The sequence below is a fragment of the Hemicordylus capensis genome, chromosome 6, assembly GCF_027244095.1.
Source record: "Hemicordylus capensis ecotype Gifberg chromosome 6, rHemCap1.1.pri, whole genome shotgun sequence".
Classification (NCBI taxonomy): domain Eukaryota; kingdom Metazoa; phylum Chordata; class Lepidosauria; order Squamata; family Cordylidae; genus Hemicordylus; species Hemicordylus capensis.
Window position 1 is genome coordinate 67659897 of NC_069662.1, and position 17998 is coordinate 67677894.

The window sequence follows — 17998 nt, forward strand, 5'->3', positions numbered from 1 at the left end:
GTCCTCTTGTGGGTATGGTGTAGTGTTAGGTTAACAGCCCAGTCTCCTTTTCTAACACCACACTGCTGCTTGGCAGGCCTACACAATGTTGCAGGCAGGTTTGCCAGTATAACCCCCTGTTGGAGAACTCCCTCCACTTTGTTTTTGCAGCTCCAGAGAATCTGCAAAAACAGATGTTTATCAAGCCTCTGGTGGGTCACCAGTTGTGCTTGGACAAGAGTCAAAACACCCCAAGGCACAGTGGGTTATATATACTTCTAATGTACAATCAACTGCCAGGGGACTTGACTTGTGACACACTCACTAGTTGGTACAAAGTGACTTTATACCATGTTGGATTTTCACTTCTAAAACACCTGAAGCCTGCCACTAAATCTTGCTGTCTGAATAGCGAGAAGGATTCTGTCTCAGACAGCAAGACAATTTGCGTCAGTGAAAGCAAGGAAGGTGCAGTTATAATTTTTAGGTATGACATAATTTGTTAATTAAAAGATTAACGAGCTTGACTTGTGATGTTGAGCTAATATTATGGTAAAAGACAAGTTTTCTGAAAGATGGGTGTCAGGTGTTTGGACGGGGGGGCGTGGGGGGCGCAATTTCAGTGCTTGCCCTAGGCGCCATTTTCCCTAGTTACGCCTCTGCCTGCAGTTGGGATTATGGGGTTTAATAAACAGGGTTGTAGAAATAGATGAGAAATAAAAGAAATAGGGAAAAGGTGATTACTGTTTCCTTTCAATCTTCATAACTTTATTTAGATAGTATTCTTGGCACCAACTACTTGGGTAGTCAAAAACATTTATTAACTCACTGAATCCTATATATAAGCAGTGTATGTAGGTATAACAGATACATAGTGGGGAGCTGCAAATAAAGCCTGACAGGCAGTAAATAAAAGATATACCGTACATATAAAGAAGCTACCAATACATATAAAGGCTACCAATAGGTTTCTGGACAAAATACAAGGTGCTGGTTATAATCTATAAAGCCCCAAACAGCTTAGGCCCTAAGTATATAAGAGAACATCTTCTTCGCCATGAGCCCCACCGCCTATTGAAATAATCTGGAGAGGTTCGTCTTCAGTTGTCACCGGCTCGTGGTAGATACTCAGGGATGGGCTTTCTCCGCCATTGCTCTGAGGCTTTGGAATGTGCTCCCTGCCTAAACAAGTGCCTCCCTATCTCTAATAACTTTAAGAAGGCAGTTAAGACATTTGTTCACCTAAGCTTTTAATTGAACTTACAGTTTTTAACATTGTGTTAAAAAAATTAATTTTGTTTTAATTTGTACTCAATCAATCATTCAATCAATCTTTATTACGGTCTAAGACCAGCACAGATTATAATATAGTAATACAATATAATAGATTGTGAGAAAGAATGTTGCATGTATCACTGAGATTGAGATTGGTATTATAATGAAAACTAAAGAGAGGAGGATCTAAAAAATACAAAATATTTAAAATATACTACAGAGTGCAAACCAAGTAGCTAAAATATATATAGACTAAAAGAAAGCATGGAACATCTAATTAAAATAGTAAGGCAGCTAGCTAAAATAGATAATGGAATTTTAAAATCTGCTACATAAAATGAATAAAAAGTATATAACGATGCATATCATAGAAGGACTAATATTAAAGATGATTGTGTTTTACAAGTAGATAAAAGTGTGTATATACTAAAAGAACTAGAACTAAAAATGAGGGGGATAGAATGATACTATTTCTATTATAGTAATTGTATAAATATATATATGAGATTATAGAGGCAACTAAGATAGTATAAATCATAGAAATATTTTAAAAGACATATTAAAATAAATTGTTCAGTAGTTAACATAACAAATTATGGATTGGCAGCCAGGGTCCATTGTATCTTGCATGCTGCCGCACAGAACCTCGTGACATTATACGTGAAGGTTCGGTTTTTGTACTCTGTTGTTGGAAGCTGCCCAGAGACATAATTTTTGTGTGGTATATAATTATGCTAAATAAACAAACAGTAAAATACCCAGCGACACTCATCAGCAAGCATCATTATTACAATAAAAGTATCAAAAAATCTTTGGTTTAAGACCAAAGGGTTTAGGAGCCTACCATTTTTCACTCATACTCTAAAAGACAGTGGAAATTGCAAGTTAAGGAGATCACCTTAACTACCATGTCATGTAAGCAGTAAAGACTTTGTACGGTCTTGTATATTTTGCTTCCTGTAGAAATTAGGCTCCATGTTCTACTACTACGAAAATTTATATGCCACTCTTCAACAAAATTCTCAAAGTGGTTTGCATAGAAAAATACATACATAATGGTCCCCTGTCCCCAAAAGCTCACAATCTTTCCCCAGGAAAGTGGGGTTGCCATTTCAGAGCACAAGCAAGGGTGCACATGTTCACATGGGATGGCACACTTTGACAACTACCTGGTAGTAGTCGCCAAAACAGAGAGAGCAGTTGCTGGGGTACCCTTCCCTACAGCTTTCCTGCATAGAGCAACCTGGCTGAATATAGAGCCCCCATGTCCTGACACTCTCGTAAGAGAGCTATAAGTAGGAGAAGGGGTTGTTTTGTCATCACGTATTATTAGCAAATCTGCCCAACACCCTGGTCCCCATAGACTGTTCTTCTCATGACTTGTGAGGGTGTGTCCCCATGGCCTTACACTCTCATGAGTGGTCCACTTGGGATCAGCATCCATCAGCATCACACATGAAGAATCTCCCTTCTCAGTGTTGGCACTTCTGTTCCTGTTGCTTGGCCCTTCTGATGAGTAAGTCTAGGGAGCGCAAAGGTCCCCCAAGGGGAAGGGGCTGGGGCCCCCCTTCCTCAACCTATTTGTGAAAAAAATTGAAATGGGCTGTTCAAGAATCCCTGCTTGGGGCTACCTTTTAAACCTCACCCCAGGACCCCCACCAAATGTCCCGGCACTGTAATGGGGTGCCCTGCTTACGTTGCCACCTATGCTGTATTTGTGCTTGTGAACATATATCATTGTCACTTTATTCTTGGGGAGCAAAAGCTCTTAGTGCCCATCCTGTCCCCTTTCCCTCCTGCTTTCCAGGAGGGGGGAACAAGGCACAGAGTGGGGAGCGGGAATGCCCCTATGTGACTTTGCCGTTTGACAGCCTGACAAACTTGTGATGGAACATCACAACTGCATTGCTACATTGGACACAGGAGGAGCAGAGCTGGTGAGGTGGCCAGTGAGAAGCACCACAGGCATGGAGCAGGTGTGATCCCAGATGGGTCTGCACCACTGTCTCTATGATAGCTGTTTCAAAGACCACTCAGAACCAGGGTTATCACTCTGTCCACATTCAGACATAACAGTTCGATGGCCAAACCTCTGGACTCAGTGACAAACCTTACTGCAAACTGAAAGTTCAAAAGGAATTCAAAAGGCAAAGCACAGGCTGCTTTTGCCATGAAACCATGGTTGCACAAATTCAGATGTTACAGAGTTCAACCTTCTGCCCCATTTAACTCCAGTTTCACATTACATCCCAGTTTGGCCAATTTTTGGGTAGTTTTCTAGTCACAGCAGCAGCTGTCAAGGGTCAGTACTTAACAGAGTGAATTCCTTCTGATGCTGCTGCTTTCCCTTCAGCAAAGTGGATTGTTTCCTGCTATGAAAAAGATGATGCTATCTAGGCTGCCTTTCAACAACAAAAGTTAGCTGTGGGGGATGTGACCTGGTTATTGCTTTGTCCCCCACCCCCATCATATTGACTGATCTTGGCTGCAGCTTGTGAACACAGGGTTGCATGGTGGGGGTGTCTGCACAGTGGGTATGTCTGCTGTCAGGATCTGTGCACATGGCTGCCTTTCCTGACAGTCTACATTTCCTGAGGTGTGATGAGGATGATGTGACCTATGTTCACCTGCAACATCCACCTAATCTCCTTATGGCACTGGGCCTGCTTCATATCGGAGTTTCTGCAGTGGCTGAATAGTGATGGAGTAGTTTAGATTATACTGGATCCTACAGTGGTAGACGGCATAGAGGACAATTCCTGTGGGATGGCGAGCACTAGATCTGAGTGGCCATTTGCTGCACGGTTTCCTTATGTTGCCCATCCAAGAGAGAAGGATGGGCCTTCTCTGTTGCTGACTCGAGATGTTGCTGCGCTCCCTGCTGAAATAAGAGCCTCCACTGTGACATTTATTTTTTCACCCACGCTTTTTAACCATACTGTTAATTGTTTTAAGTTATTTTCTTTTTAAATATGTTTTATGTTGTAAACTGCCCAGATACAGAAGTTTAGGGCAGTCTACAAATATGAACACTGAATAAAATCCTATATAATAAAAGGCTAGGGTACCTGCGTCCGTGTCTCTGGCGGGTCTGCGTCCGTGTCTCCGGCGGGTGTTCTGTGCATGCGTGGCGCGTGCGTGTGCAGAACACTGTGAAAGGGAAGCGGAGCGGGCAGCGGCCGCCATGTTGGGAGTGTCGGGGAGATCGTGCAAGAGCGTCTTTTGCTGATTCTACTGCAAAGTTGTCGCGTGGGGATAGGGAATCCACGGGTGCTCCTTCTCCGTGGCCCTGAAAAGGAAGTTCGGGCGGCTTAACCTCCTGAGGAGGCCGCTCTGCCACCCACTCCAGTGTGTACACACCGCAGACACACGGTGGTGGGCCGAGGCGGGCAGCGGGTGGGCGGCGAAGCGGTGGTGGGCCCTGCCGAGGATGTGAGGTGGGTGGGCGGCGAAGTGGTGGTGGGCCCTGCCGAGGGCCGAGGCGGTGAGGCGGGCAGCCGGCCAGCGGGTGGGCGGGCGGCCCCGATACCGGGACAGAAGGTGGGGGTGGGGGGGAGAGGTGGCTGGCCTGCGGCCGGCCCCAAACACTGGCAAGCGGCGCTAGCGGGCATGGCAGGCCGCGGAGGCGGCACTAGGTGTGGTGAGCCCACCAGCGTGACAGTCCACGGAGGCGGCTCTCAGCCGGAGCCGCAGCGGGGGGACTGGGTCCACTGGCGGCGGCAGCCGCACTCGGCCCCGCCGGAGACGGGGGGGCGGGAGGAGAGAGAAAGGTAGCCGGCCCCACTAGCGCCCGTTAATGTAACGGGCCTAGTGACTAGTACAGAAATAAATGTTGAGGTGTCCCAAAGCTCTGCTGGATTTCTTACTCTTGTGCTCTCTTATCCTTGTGTTGCATCATGATGGCCTCCTCTATCTGTGTCTATCTCTGATGGCAGCCACATGGGGTTTATCAGTGGACCCCACAATGAGTGCCAGCATTGCTAACCTGACTGATACCGACTGATACCTCACTACCAAAGTTTCCAAAATGAGTACCCAATAAATGTTGCAGCTTCAATCCTTCATAAGATATCCTTCTTAGTTTCTAAATGTCCAATATGAATTGATGAAGAATCTAGTCATCTTTGAATGAAGTAAAGATGCAAATTTCATATCTTGTAGGAAATTGACATCAGCTACAAATCACACAAGGGAAATGTGTTTACTTGTCCAATATTGCCATACACATTTCAGCCTATACAGGGCCTTCTTCAGTGGCATAACTACTATAAAGGGATACTTGTAGTTCTCAGAATAGTGCCTATGCTCTCATATGGTGTTTTGTTCCTCATTAATGCCATTTCCAAAACCTCTCTACTATAATAATAATAATAATTAATTAAGTGATCTAAATTTGCTGGTCAATGACCGAATAAACCTATCTTAAGTGATCTAAATAAATGAGTACACATGAAATTTTCTACTAATATATACCCAAATGCTTCTGATAACATACAAAAACTAGCAATATCAGCCCTCAACACAAGAGGATATAAAATATGGGTGTTCATAGTCTCTAAAATTTAAGACAACTCCATTCAAATATGCCCATTCTTTCTTTCTCTACAGGCACATAGAATACTACACATAATACTGAAGAAAACAAATCAACCAGTCTGCCTATGCATACTGTAATTGTGCTCTTAAAAAAATGTATCAACATTCTAGCTGTTCCGTGCTCATATGAATATAAAATATAGCCCTGTAATGAATCTCTCAAAATACACATAGCATGTACTTATTATTTATGTCTTGCCCTAGCTCATATTTTCTATTCTCAATAGGTAGTCCCACCCTACTAGGAAGAGGTTTAAATACTTGGGAGTCAGCTGTAGCCTCTCTTGTAACTCAGAGGTCTTAAACCAATGAAACATCTTCTTTAGGGCCTGATTCTGGCTCCACTTAGTCACCTCCTGAATATCTTGACTCTCAAGGACAGGATAAGTCCTAAACTCGGTCTATATTGAATGCTGTGAGCCTATCCCAGTACAGTACAACCATTAATGCTCTACTTGAAAAAAACAATGGTCAGAGATGCAAGTTGACAAACAGCCTCCCAATTGATATCTTCATTTAATCCAAAGGGGGCTCAAGTTTTCAATGTGTATATCCAGAAAGTTCTCTCCTTAATAGCCAGTTATTAAGATTTTTGTTCATAAAACTTAACCTTTTCAATACACCAGAATTGTACATCATCTGGCTTGTGGCCAAGTTCCCAAAAGTGTTTTATGAATTGTGTTTGCATGTTCTTTCTCCTGATGCAACCTTTGTGCTCCATAATTCTTATTTTAATTGATCTGTTGGTTTTGCCCACATAGTAGTGAACATTGGCATCTGATCACACATACAACTCCTTTTGTTTGGCAGGTAAAAACATATCGAAGTTTATATCTCCACACATTGGGTGGATGTTCGAATGAATGGAGTCTTACACAGTTCTGGCATATGCTGCAGTTGTCCCAGTGGAATTGGCCTACACAGTGGAATGACTTAGTGTGCTGCCAGACACAGTACAACTGAAGATGTTTAGGCTGCATGGCCATGAAGTGTGGATGGGTGGATAGAACCTTAATCGGCGTGGTTCTACATCTCTGGGCACAGATCTCTATGTGTGGCATTCAGGCAAGAGTGCAGGTTGCCAGGACTGTCATGGGGCACAGGTTCACATGATCAGGGGAACTTGTCAGGGTGCCCAGACAGATGACTAGACCAGATTTAATCCTAGATTAAATAGCCTGCTTAATACAACAGAACATAGCCAGGATTCCCACTGCGTGGATTCTCACAATCATACTGATGTAGGTAAACTCCATTTAACCAGGATTAACATGGCTGTGTGAATGCAATTATAGGTTTATGATAGATTGTATATGGACTTTTAAAATAGTACAAATCCATTGTTACCAGTCTGACTTTGCAATTACTGCTTGTTAAATGAGTAAAGGTAATAAATGCAGATTTCCCAGTGTACTACAGGGGGTGCACTTTCAAGCCTCAGCTATCAGACAAATAGTCCTGTTTCGCCTTCTTTCCAAGGGGAAGAATACTTATGAGATCATCATGTCTGTGTGTGTCCTCTAATAACTTTTGCATTTACAGTTGGATACAAAACAAATTCACAGCACAGGGGAGGGAGTCCTAAGGGACCCTGACAGGTGTTTTTCTTTTTCTTTTTAACTATCTGCAATGTTATTTCAGATGGCGACCACTCAAATTATAGGCAACATTTCTTTGTAACTTATGTGCTGACAGTTGGAGCCAAACCAAATTCACAGCATTGTTTTGCCAATCTGCCATGTGGTTTCAAAATGGCAGCCACTTAACAGCACCTTTTTGTAATCCATGTGCAGATAACTGGATAGATACCAAATTCACAGTACATAGGAGGCGGTCCTACATAGAAACACAGGAAGCTGCTTCATACCAAGTCGGACCATTGGTCCATCTAGCCAGGAGTGGAGCCAGGCTGGTGGCAGCCCATGTGTGGCTGCCACTGCAGCCCCCTGGCCCCACTCCCCCGCATATGATGTCAGACGTGCCCAGCTAGCCATGTCCCCATGTCAGACATCAGACACGGGGACGTGGTCTCCCTGAAGCTGTGCAGCCCAATGGAAAAGGAGATTGGCCACATGGGTGCCCAGCCTGCTTGCCTCTCTCTGCCCTCCCCCAAACACCCCTCCACCACCACTCACTGGACCTCCAAGCCATGCCAGCCTGCCCACACAGGTGCCAAGCCTGCTTGCCTCTCTCTCTGCCCCCCACCAAACATCCCTCCACCGCCACTCACGCACTGGACTTCCTAGCTACGCCAGCCTGCTTCTCCCGAGGAGACGGCCAACCTGCAGGCTGCTGCTGCTGTTCTGGTGCCACTCCACCAAGGCAGTGCATCTGCTACAAGCAACAAGCAGCAGTCCCTGCCACACACACACCCGCCACTGCTCCTGGGAGAGTTGCTCTGGCTGCACTGCCAACACAGCGCAGCCAATTTCAGCTCGAAGTGACGCGTCTGATGTCAGACATAGGGGGCATGTCTGGAGGGGCTCACAGCCCCTGATTGGGTGTGGCCCGGGTTCTTTGAACCCATTTGCCCAATGGTGGTTCTGCCCCTGCACCTAGCTCAGTATTGTCTACACAGATTGGCAGTGACTTCTCCAAGGTTGCATCAGCCCTATCTTGGAGATGCCTGGGAGATAACTTGGAACCTTCTGCGTGCAAGCATGCAGATGATCTTCCCAGATTGGCTCCATCACCTGAGGGGAATATCTTACAATGCTCACATGTCTCCCATTCAAATGCAAATCAGGGTAGACCCTGCTTAGCAAATGAGACAATTCATGTTTGCTACCACAAGACCAGCTCTCCTCCCATATGACTTTCTACATTGACTCGCTGCATGCGATTCCCTACATAGGAGTTACTGTGTTAAAAGAAGTAAGCCCCATTCTTCTTTGTGGTCTCTGTGCATCACACTTGGGTTATGCGCCTGCACAGAGCCACGTTCTGGAATCTTCCAAAGTTTTCATTGACTGCCGCTAGAACTAGACATTGAAGCTTTCCTCTGCCTTCACCTCAGAAGTATCTCCTATTGCTATTGTTTTATTTTGCCCCCTTTATTCTATCCGTTTTGCGTTTTAATTTTCTCCGGTCTCCCCCCCCCCTCCATGCTTCGGCGACCTACGGGCCATTGCCCCTTATGGCAGAAGCCCCAGAGTTACTTTTAAACGTTGCTCATCCTGTACAGTGAAAATCCCCATCTTGGATGGCCACGCACAGTGTCTTCCTTGTCTGGGAGGAACCCATAGAGTGGATACCTGTGCATTTTCTAAAGGCTTCACGAAGCAGGCCCGCCACAACAGGGCTTCAAGCTGGGGTGCAATGATGTGGGGAAAGGCCCTTCAAGCTAGTACGGTGGTGGCGGGAGGTAGCCCGGGGATGGGACCTCAAACCCTGTCGTAAGGGGCAACCTCCCCCCAGGATCCTGTGTTTGAGCAGCACACTGTTGCTGCCACTGTTGCTGCCACTGTAGCAGCCGTCGAAATCCCGGTGCTGGCGCATACAGCCACGCCCAATTTACAGCTGCCCCCAACAGGCTTGCAACTGCCCCTGCTGGGCTTATCTCCCATCATGGTACAGAGTGAGAAGGTGCAGCTTGCATCCTCAAGGCCGCCCTCGGGTTCGACCAAAGCAAAGCTGCTTACTCTGTGCCCAGGGCCAGCCCTGCCTACTCAGGCGGATGGCGTGAAAGGTGGAGCCTCAGGACTGAAGGACTGGAAGAAGGCCAATGCCTCCGTCCCAATAGCGGCAAGCTCAGGCTCAACTACGAGTCAGGAGCCTCGGGAGTGAGCACAGAAAAAGAAGCAGAAAAGGAAGCTCCCTAGTAACACTGCTAATGACAAGCTTCCTAAGGAGCGGCGCGATGCAGAGCCTGCCCCTAAAAAATGTAAAAGCAAGAAAAAACATGTGCCGCGTTCTCCCTCTCCCAGCCCGATTTATCTGTCCCCGGTCTGGGGTTTCCACAGAGTCTGACTCACCACTGGAACCCCAGCCAGAACTCGAATCGTCCTCTGAAGGTGGTTTGGACCCCTTCTGTCTGAGCTCCCCCTCAACCTCTTTGGATGAAACACGGAAGTCTCACCACTATGGGAGGATTATCATCAACTCTACGACCCTTTGTTCTCTAGATGTGGTTTTGCACCACACTTTGAGAGGGACGGACGCCCTCCGCACTGGATGCTGGTTCCTTGCGCGGGCGTAGAACCAGTAGGCTACTTTGGCTATTCACCGGGCCCACCCTACAAGAGGGACCAAAGACCTATCCTGATGGGAGAAAGAAAGGAAATAGGAAGAGGTCCCAGTCCCATTCTGTATCAAGATCAGATTCCTCCTCTAGCCCTAGGAGGCATGCCAAGAAACGGAACAAGAAGCCAAGGAAGCCGAGACTGGTAGAACCTCGATCGTCTTCAGACCCAAGCACGCCCATCAAGAGTCCACTGCCGCCTCCAGTGCCTATGGACCTTATATTACCAACCCCTACTACACCTAGGGACCCTACAGCTCCACCTGTTGAGCCTGCAGATACGGGGGTACAGCTACCAGCACTGGTGCTGGTGGTTGATACACCTGTCGATGACCTGGGGTTGCACCCAATGGATCCATCGGGTACTCCAGACACTGAAGGAACGGAGAGTGCGACAGATCTCCCAGGTACAGAGCAACCAGAAGGCTCATCCTTGGCAGAACTGAAGCGTTACTCTGAACAGCTCCTGCACATGGCGACTTCCCTCGGATCGGATAATTCGGAACAGACTCAGATTGCGCAGGATTCCATCTTTTAGTTGATCCAGCCACAGACTACTGGGATAGTAGCCCTTCCCTTGATTCTGAACATTGCTCAAATAATCAAGGCAGGTTGGGACAAGCTTGCTTTGGTCGCTCCCATGTCCAAGCCCCTGGAGGGAATGCACAGTGTGAAACAACAGGACACACAATATCTCAATAGACATTCCACGCCAAATTCGGTTGTGGTTGAGTCAGCCCAATCAAAGTCCAAACAACAGCTTCTGGCGGCCCCTTTGGACAGGGAGGGCAGGAAGCTGGATGCTGTGGGCAAGAGGCTGTACTCTGCATCCAGTTTGCTGCTCCGGGTGGCAAATCATCAAGCTTACTGGGCGAGATATCAACACTTTATATTGGAGAAGCTTGCCCCCTTCCTTGCTCATCTACAGAGGGACCAAAGAGAGGCTGCCATGATCCTCCTCCAGGAAGGCTCAGGGGTGGCTAAACAACAGCTCCATTCGGCTCGCCACTGTGTGGATGGGGGATCCATAATCATGGTGACAGCAGTCTCCCTGAGACGCCATGCCTGGCTCAGGGCTTCCTCACTTTTGCAAGAGGCCCAATCGCGCATTGAGGACGTCCCGTTTGATGGGGATGCCCTCTTTGGCCAACAGACCGAAGGCACGCTGGAGTGTGTACAGAAACTGAGGACCACAGCACGTTTGATGGGCATGTCCTCTTCAGCCACCTCCTCATACATACATACATACATACATAATATTTATTCGGTCATTGACCAGCAGTTTTACAAATACAGACATTTCAGACATGAACTAAACATTAAAATGCGTTTTGCAGACAATATAACAGTATTTTGCCACAGTTCTAACTTTATCTTCATCACATAAATAGAATAAAAACCTCAATAAGACATCATCTTCTCTTCCATTTAGATTTATCAAAAGGGGAGAAAGTAGCTTTCCTCTGGCTTCTACATAAAAATTACAGTGTAAAAAGGCATGTTCTATTGTTTCAACAGAGCCCATGTCACAAGAACATACACAATTGGCCAAAGGAATTCCTGCATATCTGCCAAACAGGACTGCAGACGGAAGGACATCTAACCTGGCCAGCGTCATGGCTCGTCTATATTCAGGAATCGTAACTACCAGAAGATAGGGGGCCAAATTTAATCCACTCAGTTGGTCACCCAAGAACAGTCTTTTGGATATCTGGGAAATTTCATATTGCAGCTCCATATCCATTAAGCGTTGAATAATTTGGGTACGAGCTCTGTCATAACCCAGCTCCTGTATGACCTCTAATGAATATCCACAGCGAGCCAGCTTGTCAGTGGCCTCAGTATGCCATCTAAATGTAAAAGAATCCTGTTTTATAAAAGCAACCAAGCCCTCCCGCAAAAAATAAATTTTTAGCCAGTAAAGAATAATGACTCTCCATAAGCATGTCTGAAGCCTAACCATTCCGACCTCTCTTCTTAGAGCCACTGTGGGGGCACATCTAGGGACAGCCAGTACAGCTCTTAAAAATTTAGACTGCAGTGCTTCCAACAGATCAAGATTTTTAACTATGCCCAACTGAGCTCCGTAAAAAAGTTGAGGCAAAACCTTTGCCGAGAATAGTTTGACCACGCCGGAACATAGGATGCACCCTTAGTGTAATAATAAGAGAGTATAGATTTGACTACTGGTTTGGCCTTTAAAACTGCCGTGTCAACATGAGGTTTGCCTGAACAGGAAGAATGAAATAATACTCCTAAATACCTAAAGGACTTAACCTGCTCTATCCTATGTGAGCTAATTGACCACTGGTGCCCCCTGGGCCGGTTTGCAAAGACCATAACTTTTGTCTTTTTGTAATTGATCTCCAAGTTCTCCTGGGTACAGTATTTATCTAACAGAAGGAGAGCACACTTTAAGCCAATTGGTGTTAGTGAAAGAATTACCATATCATCCGCATACAATAAAACGGATATACGCCTATTCGCAATCTTGGGAGGGTGCGTGGAAGGAGAGGAAATGAAAGAAACTATAGAATTAATATAAAGGTTAAATAGCATAGGGGCCAGTATACATCCTTGACGGACCCCTCTGTCTGAAGGGGTTGCAGCAGTCAAAGCCCCAAGGAAATTATAATGTACCTTTAGAGTGGAACCAGAATATAAAGTAAAAATTAACAAGAGCAGTCTTTTCTCGATACCCAGATCCTAAAGTCTTTTCCAGGGTCTTTCTCGGGGGATAAGGTCGAACGCTGATTTTAAACCAACAAAGGCTGCAAAAAGTCCTCTATGTGGCTTTGTTGAATATTTAGTTGACAGGAATTGAAGAACCAGGGCATGATCCAAAGTGGGATCTTCCCTCTCTAAAGCCCGCCTGCTCTAGAGCCAGGATATCCCTTTCCTGAAGCCAATCTATTAGCTTTAAGTACAGATGTTTAGCATATATTTTGCTAATTATGCTTAGCAAACTGATTGGGCGCTAATTTTTTGGATCACTCCTAAGTCCTTTTTTATAAATTGGGACCACTATAGCTACTTTCCACTCATTTGGTATTAACGCTGTTACATCTATAGCCATGAAGAGGGAGGAAAGAAGTGGGACCCACCAGCTCATATTTGCTTTAAGAGCCTCTAAAGTGATACTGTCAATTCCAGGGGCTTTTCCAGAAGGGAATGAGCTAATCAGCCTCTCCACTCTACAGTACAGGAGTTACAGGGGCCCACGCCAGAGTAACCAAAGTCTGAAGTTGCTGTTCAAAGTCAGTACTGCCGCTGACTTTGATAGTTGGTTTTTGATATAACGTGCGAATGTGAGCTTCCCAAATTTCAACAGAGATACATGCTGGAAGACAAGGTGTTAATTTATTTAATGCAGGGGTCACCACTTTCCAAAACCTAGTCTGATTTCTCTCCTTAGCTGCCTCTATCAAAAGTTTCCAGCCCTCTTTGATTGATTCCTCCTTCTTTCTCTTAATTAGTTGTTTATACTGTGCTTTCTTTTTTGCAACCTCCACTCTAGGAAAGCTACCAGGGTCTATAATAAAACTTTTAAAAGCACCCACCAGTTCCTTTTTTTGCAGCCCGACATTCCTTGTCATACCATCGCTTGGATGGGGGTTGGGTTTGGTACATAGACTTAGTATTAGAGTTTGACATAGCCAGGAAGATGTGATTCACAATGTTTTCATAGGAACCAAGGATGTCTTCCATCTGTTGGACAGGGGATAATTTTAGAATCCGATCTCGCCACTTAGACTTCTCCGCAGAATGCAGCAGAGCAGAAACTTGCAGAGCACTGCTTTTGTCCACTTTCTACCTGGAGCCAAGTTTTCAATATTTCCACTGGCATTTACACAGTCTATCTCAGATGTCTGGTCAGTTACCCAAAGGCAACACTCAAGGGGGAAATGATCACTTTTGGGGCGAGGAATCATCCAAAAAAAGCCAAATGGGGTATCATATTGCAGGAAATGGCCATATAGTCAATCAACGAAGGATTGCTGCTGGTCCAATGAGTAAAATGGGCCGGGTAATCCGATATGAAGATCAAGCCGATAGCATACCGTTTGTAATCTAAACCCTCTCAAATTTGATCTAACATCTCTAGAGAGTCTAGACAGCAGTGGAAAAGGGACAAAATCGTCCTCAAGATGACAGTGAAATCTGCTCAAAAGGGAGTTATTATCTGACCCAAGCCAGGCATTAAAATCCCCTGCAACTAGAATCTGTGAGCCAGGGTACTTCGCTTCAAGAGTGGATATAAAATTCTCAGCCACCTCGTCCTATATGGCATCGGCCAGACGTCACCCTTGGCAGTGGCAGAACCAGTATAGGCCCCCGACCTACCTCTTTGATTACCAATCCACTGATTCCTTTCGGAACTACAAAAAAGTACCAACAGCGCAAGGGCTCTGGAGCACAGGTCTACAAGTCCCACTTCCCCAAATTGAAACAATCTTACTCTAAGAGGCAACGACTTAGGTGCGTCCAGGCTGTCCGGCCACTACGACGCTTGGGCGGCCATTACATCCGACGCCTGGGTACTAGCCATTATTTGCAATGGTTATCGTATAGACTTCCTTTCACTACCACCTTTCTCGGGAATCCGGACTACCAGGCCTTCACCACCATTGCATCAATTCCTTGTTAAAAAGGGGGGGCATCGAGGAGATCCATTCAGACCTGGACATGGGGTTTTATTCAAGATATTTCACCATCCCCATAATGGACCTGAGAGGAGTCATCTTTTTTGTACGATATCAGAGGTTCCGTATGGTCACCATACCAACTATTCTTCGCCTCTGGCCCAGAAATGTATGGTTCGCCTTGATCGACCTAAAGGATGCATATTTCTACCTATCCATCATGCACTATCACTGTCAATACTTGAGTCTGGGGGTGGAAGGTCACACATACCAGTATAAGGTTCTCCCATTTGGTTTGGCCTCCACACCTCATGTCTTCACAAAATGGATGGCGGTGGCGGCAGTGCATCTCCGACTGCAAGGGGTGATAGTCTTTCCGTATATAGACGATTGGTTACTGGCAGCAAACTCCTGCGGACGTCTCACATGGGACGTAGACCTCACTCTATGGCTGCTCTAGTCCTTGGGACTAAAGGTCAATTTCAAGAAATCGAAACTCCGATCATTGCAACGCTTGGAATTTCTTGGCACGCTGTTGGATTCTAGGAGGAGCACCACATATCTTGCCCTGCACAGAGTACAGAGGATCAGAGTACAGAGGATCAGAGAGGCGGCCCAGCATTTTTGCCTCAGGAGGTGTCACAAGGCCAGATCAGTACAGAAGCTGCTTGGGCACATGGCTTCATCAACAGCTATCCTGCCTCTCGCTCGCTTTCATATGAGACCTCTACAAGCCTGGTTCTTGGATAACTCCAGTCCCCACTGTCATCACCCAGGCAGGTGGTTGTGGGCCCCACAAAACATGGTGGCATCAGTGCGATGGTGGACTGGGTCCACACTTCTGAAGGAGGGTGTGCCAGCCCAACGCCATCCGCCAAGATTTTCAATAACAACCAACTTGACATCTGGGTGGGGAGCGCACTTGGGCAGGGGCATATCTAGAGTGGGGCAGGCAGGGCACGTGCCCTGGGTGCCACTTGAAGAGGGGCGCCATTTTGTAAAAAAAAAAATTTAAATGGCTGCCAAAAACAAAATGGCCACCATGCATGCTCAAATGGCCTCTGTGATGCCCTAGGTCATGCCAGGCCTTGCAGAGGCCATTTGAGCATGCGCGGTGGCCATTTTGTTTTCAGTGGCCTTTTAAAAAAAAAGATTATTTTTTAAAATGGCCACCGCACATGCTCAAATGGTCCCTGAGAGGCCCTAGAGGCCAGTGGGGGGGGGGGGAGGAACCTTTGCAAAATACCTCAGCCTTTAGGAAGCCTCCCAAATGGGCTACAGGAGATGTGTGTGTGTGTGTGTGTGTGTGTGTGTGTGTGTGTGACTGTACACATTATGAGCTAGGATTGTATTCATTTGCTCTTACTTTGCTTCTTGTGATAAGTGAGTTAAATGTGATGTCTTGCTAATCTGGCTATTAATGGTGAGTTTGTCTTTGAATCAGTGTGAAATCATAAATATTAAGGCCCACCGGGAGTTTCTTGCTCTCTTTCTCTCATATTAACTGTCTTTCTGAAAGACTAGAATATATTCCAAGCAGTGACACAGTTTACTCTGCATATCCTTTAATTATTTACAGAGTATCTGGGAAAAGTCAAATTCTCCATTTATTTTTAAAACATATGTAATGGTGATGTTACAATGCATAGTAGAGAGCCCCAGCATGAGCCCCAGCATACTGAAATTTGTAGTTTTCCAGCATTTTTTGGTCTGGCTAAGTCCACTGCTAAATAGTTTTTGAAATATTAAAAGATTAACGAGCCTGACTTGTATTTTTCAGCTGATATTATGGTAAAGTTATCTCAAAGATGGGTGTCAGATGCTTGGACAGGGGACGCAATTTCAATGTTTGCCCTAGGCGCTATTTTCCCTAGATACGCCTCTGCACTTGGGGGAGCTGACAGTGGCCGACCTTTGGCCTCATCATCGCAAGGGGAGGCACATAAATTACCTGGAATTGATGGCCATCTTCCTTGCGCTGAAGGCCTTTCGCCCCTGGGTCCACGGACAGTCTGTACTCATCTTGACAGATAATACCATGGCCCACTCGAACCTGAACCGTCAAGGGGGGACGGTCTCCCTCATCTTGTTATTCCTAGCATTGGAGATCTGGGCGTAGTGCATGCACAGAAGGATTTGGCTGACAGCAGTACACATAGAAGGAGTCTTGAAAACCTTACAGCTTACAGCATTTATAAGAGATAACAATTTGGAATGTTTTAAAGAAGATTGGGCACCATTTTTGCTTTACTTAAATAATTATTTTTCTAATATGGACTTTTCAGTATTTCCAGTCAATATTTACTTATGTGTAGAATTAGATAAATGAATGTAATTTGAATGTAAAAGCTATTGTAAAATCCAATAAAATTTAAAATGCAAAAAAAGAGAGAGAGAGAAAATGCAGAGAGACAGGGCGGATGTGATCTTGGTGGCTCCTTGGTGGTTGAGGCAGCCCTGGTTCACCTCCCTCCTACAGTTGGCCAGCCACACCTTTGTGCACCTGCCAGTGCACCTAGAACTACTAACAATGGAGGATGGCTGCAGGATCCATCTGAACTTAGAATCCCTCCATCTGAAGGCCTGGAGGATCTGATGCTCCCCTCCATTTCAGACTCTGTATGTCCCTACTGGTACTGGAAGCAGCGCGGATACCGTCTACGCGACGCTGCTATGTGGCCAAGTGGCAGAAGTTTTGTGACTTTGCAGCACAGTTGGGTTTGACCCCTGAACGGGTCCCAGTCCAGACTATCTTGGAATACCTTCCGGCCCTGAGAGAGTCTGGACAGGCACAGGCGTCAATCAGGGTGCATTTGGCCGCCATTGCTGCCTACCACAGTTGTTCGGGTCTATTTGTGAACCCGGTAGTAAAGAAGTTTTTTAAGGGTCTGTTGAATTTGTTCCCGGCATCTCCACATTTGTTACCCTTATGGGACCTTCTACTAGTTCCCTCACGGTTAATGTCACCCCCTTTCAAACCCATCGCGACTTGTAGTTTAAAGCTCCTGTCTTTGAAGACTAAATTCCTCATAGCAATCTGCTCGGCTAGGCAGGTGAGTGAGCTCTGTGCGCTTCGTTGCGACTCGCCCTATTTGATCTTTCACAAAGACAGAGTAGTAATGAGGCCAGACCCTATGTTTCTACCGAAGGTAATGTCAGAATTTCATATGGTGCTAGAACTTAGGCTGCCTGTATTCTTCCCCGATCTAAGCTCGGAAAAGGAAAGGGCTTACCACTCTTTGGACGTTCGGAGGGCTTTGGCCTT

General features: G+C 46.0%; 1 protein-coding gene across 22 annotated transcripts in view; it reads left to right on the forward strand.

Annotated features, from left to right (window-relative positions):
• The window catches only part of FHOD3 (formin homology 2 domain containing 3), a 663149-nt gene that overhangs the window by 466783 nt on the left and 178368 nt on the right, over nt 1-17998 (forward strand). The window lies entirely within an intron of this gene.